Source organism: Lemur catta, chromosome 1 (assembly GCF_020740605.2).
Source record: "Lemur catta isolate mLemCat1 chromosome 1, mLemCat1.pri, whole genome shotgun sequence".
In the NCBI taxonomy this organism is placed as follows: domain Eukaryota; kingdom Metazoa; phylum Chordata; class Mammalia; order Primates; family Lemuridae; genus Lemur; species Lemur catta.
In genome coordinates this window covers 31,273,016-31,280,650 of record NC_059128.1, presented here as the reverse complement: position 1 = coordinate 31,280,650, position 7,635 = coordinate 31,273,016, and positions in this window count along the sequence as shown.

Genomic DNA, 7,635 nt, shown 5'->3' with positions numbered 1-7,635 from the left:
GACATCAAAATCACCTGGGATGCTCGTAGACATGCAGATTTGGGGCCACATTTGGAACCTGGTAAAACAAAACCCATGAGGGGAGCCTAGGAATAGTCATTTTATCAAGCCGGCTGGATGACTCATCACTGCACTGAAGATTGGGAGCCACTAGACTAAGCAAACCGCAGACCATGAGAACATTTGGAGTACTAAAGAGAGTTTCAAGTAACAGACCTATCCATGTACAGAAGTGAGAAAACGGAATAGTGATTATTACAGAGAGAACCAAACCCTACTGGCAGTCTTAGTCCATTTTCTGTTGCTTATTAACAGAATATTTGAATTAGGATAATTTAGAGAGAAAAGGATTTTATTTCCCACAGTTACAGAGGCTGAGAGGTCCAAAGCTGAGGGGCTTCTTGCTGGTAGGGACTCTCTGTAGTGTCCTGAGCTGGCACAGGGCATCTCGTGGCGAGGGTGCTGAGTGTGCTAACATGCTAGCTCACATCTCTCTTCCTCTTCTTATGAAGCCACCAGTTCTACTCCCAAGATAATCCATTAATCCATTAACCCATGAATGGATTAATCCATTGACCAGGGCAGAGCCCTCAGGATCCAATCACCTCTTAAAGGCCCCACCTCTCAATACTGCCACACTGGGGATTAAGTTTCAACTTGAGTTTTGGAGGGAACATTCTAAACCATAACAGGCAGCAATGACACATGTGTGACACAGGGCAGTGGCCACAATAGGACATACTGACTAAAGTCATTGGATATTTGTAATGTTCTTTGTTCTATAAATTGTTTTTAAAATTTCTCATGGTCATAGTTTCCATTTATTTGTCAAACTCCTGGGAAGGTCACTGGAACAGTTAACAGAACACCTACAAAGAACCTCCAGGACTCTTGCCTCAGCCAGCCCCGCCTGGATATTACCCCTTCCCTTTTTCTCCCTTGGCACCCTGGTCCTGGTGCCAAGGGAGACAGGCCCTGTCTGCCTTGGATTCTGTCCAAGGCCTTGTATCCCATACACATCACCCCACTCTGTCCTTGGCCACTGTGTGGGGGTGTAGTCCCTTCATCAGGACAGTTCATTGACCACACAGTTTTGTACCAAATAAGGGGGGGAAAGAGCTTAGCAGGCAGCTTCCTGGTGACTGGAGACTGTTGAGTATTTCCTTTTCAGGATGGAGAGGGGAGACAAGTCTGATGGGATGTGCTGCTAATGCAGTTCTGAGCTTCTCTGGCTCCCAGTGGACTTACTTCCCTGAGGGCTGATCCTGGAGGCAGAGAAATGCCACCATCACTCTGCTTCCCACGGCAGCCTCTTTCCTGGAACCTGCAGATCCATTCTTGCCCGGAGCCTTGGGGCTTCTTGCCAGGACCTGTGGGTGTCACAAGATACTACTGTCCAGCCAAGGTTGGCCAACCACCCCCAAGAAGGCTGGGCAAAAACCCAGGATGCCAGGCCAGTAGGCGCCTGTGCTTGAGAGGAGCATCCTCTCTTCGATGGAGTAGATGGGGGATATTGGGGTGGCGGGGCCAAGCCCAGCAACACACCCAAGATGTTATTCTTAGCACTCTGTGGCCCTGACGGAGAATACAAACTCCTTTCAAACCATCTCATCTCTTCCTGGCCCTGCAATCCAGGCTCTCGCCCCTTCCTGGCTATCACATAGTGGCCCCCTCGAGGTGGTACCCAGTCTCCAGCAGCCTTGCAAGTCCAGCAGGGGGAGCCGCTTTCCCATGAGGGAGACCACACTTGGGAAAGAGTTCCTTCCGGACACCAGAGTGGCACTTGGGAATTGTCACTCTGCTCCTAGCCTCCATCTAGCCCCCCATAATCTCACTGCCACCTTCAGCCCTTTCCCATGACCTTTCCGGGGGGTGAGAGACTATCCCAGAGAGCAGATTCAACACTTTCCCGGGGCTTTGTACAGCGACCCACCCTCTGGAGAGAGAGCAGAGGAGAGAAAGGGCAGAGAAGACCCTGGCAGAGGGCTGAGGTCCTGTTGTGACTTGCGCAGTGGCTCTTTCGTCTTTCATCCCAAAGTACTTCTGGAGTGCCTATGATGTGCCAAACGCTGGGCTAGGAAGCGTGGTTGCAGTGAGCTATGATGATGCCACTGCACTCTAGCCTGGGCGACAGAGGAGAGGAAGACTGTATCTCAAAAAAAAGGCTAACTCATTTAAGTTTCACAATAACCCTATGACCTAGGCACAAGATGACCAGGCACGAGATGACCTAGGCCCAGCCTTATAGTATGCTGGGCTAGGAAGCATACTGTAGGGGCAAAGGGAAAACTTCTCCTTCATACTCTGAAGTTTCACTGAAAAATCAACTCACAAAAGACAGATTAAGTGGAGAAAAGGCATACAAATGTATTAATGTGGCACACAGGGAGGATCGCAGAGTGATTACCCAATGTCCCAACAGATTACCCAATGTCCCAATGCTCGTATACCCTCCTTCCTAGGGGAAGGGTGACGGGGATCTGTGGATGACTTCAGGGGGCTAATGAATGATTTTTAGGGGAATTCAATGGGCTTAAAGAACATACAGTGGCCTGGGACAAAGTCTGTTGGGCCCACAGAGTAGACAATGGTTTGTGACAAAAGTCTGTCCAGGTTTGTTGACAGATGTCTGTCTTTCTTCCTGTGATGTGAGTTCAGTGAACGAACCCTCAGGGAAGGAACCAGGGGTGATTATTTTCTTTTTTGGCAGGTCTAGACTTTAGGCAGATAAGGAACTTCAGAGAACAACATCCTGTGCTTTGGGAGACATGAGGACTGAGACACAGGTGTGGAAAGAAGGTCAGAGAGAACTTGCAGCTGCTGCTTTAGTTCAGCACGTCAAAGTGCCATATTTTGGGATATTGGTTTCTGAGCCCCAATACTGCAACCACAAATAGACGGACATGACCCTGTTCTCATGGAAGTTGCAGTCCAGGGGAGGAGGCAAAAAATAAACAAGTAAGCAAAGTGTTACAGTGACGTAGTCAAATTATAATGAGTGCACAAAGGAAATAAACAGGTGATGTCATAAAAAATCAGTGGGATTCTGCTTTGGATAGGATGGTCGGGGAAGGGCTCTCGGAGCTGAGCCTGGGTGGCAGGGAGCTGTTGGCAGGGAGGAGTATTAGGCTCAGGGAATGGCTGGCAGAGGAGAGAGCCTGGTGTGTTTGAGGAACTTCAGGTTCACTGGGGTTGGGGTTCAGCGAGTGAGCGGTAAGGCCTATGGCATGAGATGGTCACAGGGGTGGGCAGGGGCCAGATCAGGCGACCAAGTTAAGGGATTTCAATTTTTATCTAAGTCTAATGGGAAATCGCTGGAGGATTTTAAGCAAGAGACACGATCTTATTTAAATGTTCAGACATCACTTTGGCTGCAGGTCTGAGAACAGGCTGTTGGGGCAGACGTGGGAGGAAGGGAAGCACGTAGGAGCCCCTGCAGTGTCCAGCTGAGAGGATGCTGGCTTGGACCTGCCGGTGGAGTGCAGGGAGAGAGAAGTTGGGGGATTTGAAATGTAGTTGGGCGGTAGTGTCTAGAGGACTTCCTGATGGGCTGGAGTGAGGAAGAGGGAGGAGTCCAGGCTGAACCCCAGATTTCCAGTGTCAGCAATCCAAAGATGGGTGGTGCCATTCACCACAGTGGAGAAGACGGGCGGCAGGGAGGGGTACAAAGAATGGGAAATGGGAACAGCTTTGCTGGTCTTCAGCCTCGTCCTGATTCCAAAGTCAAGAAAGTCATTATCTTACGTTCCTTCTCTGTCCACCTATAAAACCCCACTTTTATGTGTGGTTAGTCTGTGTTTGAGCCCAGTGAGTCAAGAGTCAGGGCTAAGAGATAATAAAAGGAGCCAGTCTGCTATTTGGGGCCTTGTGCTCCCAGGGCCTAGGGCTCCCAGGCGAGGACTCTCGCCCCCAGCCCAGCTGTCAACCTCCTCCCAAACAGCTCCCCAAGGCCTCTGCGAGCCACATTGGCAACAGCTCCCAGGACAGGATGTGCTGGCCGCAAGATGTTTTGTCTCATCCCTAATCTCCCTGAAGCCTCCCTCCTTTTCTCAAAATGCCTCATTGAGGGGATAAAAATTGTGCCTAGGTCATAGGGTTATTGTGAAACTTAAATGAGTTAGCCTTTTTTTTTGAGATACAGTCTCCCTCTGTCGCCCAGGCTAGAGTGCAGTGGCATCATCATAGCTCACTGCAATCTCCAATTCCTGGGCTCCAGAAATCCTCCTGCTTCAACTTCTCAAGCAGCTAGAACTATAGGTGCACACCACCATGCCTGGCTAATTTTTCTATTTTTTTGTAGAGACAGGGTCTCGCTTGTGCTCAGGCTGATCTTGAACTCCTGGCTTCAAGTGATCCTCCTACCTTGGCCTCCCAGATTGTGGGGATTACAGGCATGAACCACCATGCCTGGCCAAGATTTAGCTTTTTAAACACTAAATGTGTAAAGTCTTTGGAATAGTGTCAGGAATGGGCTCTTCATATTTTAGTAGTTGTAGGTTTTCAACAATATGTGTCTATCCTCTGGGGGGAAATGTCTCTTTAGTGTAGTAGACATTTCTCTTTTCTCAGCTGCAGAAGAGGAAAGGATGGATAAGCACTGGGCTAATGATAATTCACAAACTGGCAATTTTGGGAAAAGGTGCAAGGCTGTAAGATTAATCCTACCATATTAGAGCTTGAAAATGGACCTAGGAATTCATGAAATTTGATAGTTTCTAAATTCCAGATATTAGAGCAGCACCAGTCTACAAAGATATTTTCTCCAGGCTAGGGCAATATAGGGAAACAATATGCACAATGTAGTGGATTTTTCTTTAATCTAAATTTATTTCATTTTTTAAATTTTTGATTTTTTCCTTTATACTTTTGGCATTAAAATATCCTTTCATTTATAAAATGTTGTTGATATTATAGTTTTTGGTGATGTGGTTATGATGACTAATGATGATTTAAACTGGTCCATGAAATTCAAAATCTTTTTACAAATGTGGAAACTGGGTACAGAGAGGAGATGTGACTCACTCAAGGTCATGAGTCTGGTTTGTGACAGAGCCAGTGCTAAAACCTACTTCTCCTGACTTTCAGTCTCATGCTCTTTTCTTTTTTTCTTTAAGAATATAAGAATCAGCAATAATGTTCTTTTCATTGGATTCATCCATAGCTTGTTTATGTCTGCAAGTGATTGAAACCCAACTCAAATGGTTAAGCAAAAGGGAAATCCAAGAAGAATTTCAACCAGAAGGAGAAATAGATTCTCGGCAGGAAAAAACACTGGATGCTCATTAAAGCCCTGGAAATAAACCCCATCAGAAACAAAGTCTCTCCTCTCTGGGTCAAAACCCATGACTAGTCTTCCCTGGCCTCTTCCTTATTCCCCACGACTACCACCACCTCCACCTCTCTCTCTCTCTCTCATACACACACACAGTCCTCATTCTGAGCAGGTCCCTTAGGACCCATTCTTTGGCTCATTCCACACTGACTCAAGCCTTCTCTCAGGAGGTACCAGCCAGGAGTATCTAATCAACCCCCAATCCAACCAATCTCTTGTTCCTTGGGGACAGAACATCCTCCCCAGGAAACGTCATCACAACACACTGTCCCCAGCAGACTTTCAGCCATTGTTTATTAGCTTGGTAATTATGGGAAGCATCTGCATTTTCTTTATTGTGTTGGTGATGATCTGCACATACCCAAAGAACTAAAAATAAATGGCAGGGGGTCTGACTTGTTTGAAGCTGGGTAAATGTTTATTTTCTTAGAGATCGAACCTCCTTGATATGGACATAATGTTACATGGATGTGCCTTAGGTCCGTGGACTGTGGTCTGTGGTTTGAACACACAGGTGGGTAGGATTTACACTGAAACTCTTAGCTGTGAAATTTCTGTCCCACTCACTTTACCCTACTGCTGGATCACAGCCAAGGCGTGGAAGATACTCCCTGTTTGCCCTGGTTCTGCCCTGATTCTATTTCACCCCCGGCCTTGACACACTGAGCAAACAGGCTCCCCTCCCTATACCCTACTTCCTCCATCTGGCGAATGGGCAGGAGGAAGAGAAGGCAAGGAAAGAAGGCAGAGTATAGATCCTAATTGTTGTAGTGTCATTAGTCCCTGACAAAGAGCCTCAGAGCTCTCCTTTTCTGTAATCCACTTTTCTCCAAACAGAGGGCCAATATTCCAGGAATATTGAAGCCACAGGATAAAAATGAAGCATCAACTTTTACTTAACTATTTTTGGGGAAAATAAATAGGAATATAATATGGAATAGAATGCAAACTTTAGATGAACGTTTTTAAATGAAAAATTCAACTGAAGTTTCCCAGTTGTGGGTACTGATGTGTAGGTCAAGCTAACAGACTTGGGATCCAAGTTCATGCTCCTCTGGCTTAGAGGAAGCTCTGCTCCTCTGAGTCCTGAGAAGCAAACTTCATCTCCTGGGAGCTCAGCATAGGCCAGAGATATTTGGCAAGGTATGGAGATGGTTTATGACAGAGGGCAGGGAAAAAGTCAGTCCTCCAAGGCCCTGGCCCTCTTTCTTTCCCATTTCTCCCCACTAGAGATTAAAATGCATTAGGTAGCAGTCACCAAGTGCAAGACCCTCTGCAGTGAGCCCAGGTAAGCACTATGTGTGTAGTCATTTACAAAGTGGTAACTCCAAGGGAGGGCCCATATGTAATCTACTCCCTAACACTCAAGGCTCAGTAGACACAGTGCCTAGGGCCCTGTGATAGTTCATTTTATGTGTCAAATTGACTGCCCACATTATTCTGGGTATCTGTGCAGGTGTTTCTGGATGAAATTAATATTTGAATCAGTAGATTGAGTAAAGCAGATTGCCCTCCCCAATGTGGGTGGGCCCCATCCAATCTGATGGAGGCCTGAATAGAATAAAAGACGTTGAGTAAGGGAGAATCAGGCTCTTTCTGCCTGCCTGTCTTTGAGTGGAGGAACTTTGGTCTTCTCTTGCCTTCAGACTCAGCCTGGAACTTACACCGTTGGCTCTCCTGAGCCTCTAGCTGGCCAACTGCAGGTTGTGGGGCTTCTCAGCCTTCATATACACACAGCCTTCATTTACAGCTTTCATATACATGGGAATCCAATATATTTATATATATCGGATATAAATATATATCTCCATCTTATTGGTTCTGTGTCTTGGAGAACCCAGACTAATATAGGCCCTCTACTGTTAGGGGCCGCTAAAAATGTTTGAATTTTAATTTCCTTTAACATTAGAAGGAGATGACTGTAATAGTAATGAATGAATCAAAGTTGGATTATATGTATCTTTATACCAATATAATCATAAAATCTAATTTTTAATAAATTTTTATGGAGGAATGGACCCACAAAGGCATAGGTGCCTGAGACCCACGAAAGGCATGACATGGCCCTGCTAACACTCTCACCCTTGGAGGGTATAACATCCTGGTACCTGGGAGTCAATGTCTATCCATTGGTTCAACAGGTTGACCAGGATGGTGTTTCTATGACCTTCCACTGACCTTGAAGAAGAGGTTATTTTTGGAGTGGTCATCTTGAGTTTTACCTAATAATGGAAGAATTGTGTGTGTGTGCAGTGAGGGATGGGCCCAGCGGTGCAGAAGGCAGAGTACTCCAGAGCCAGGCA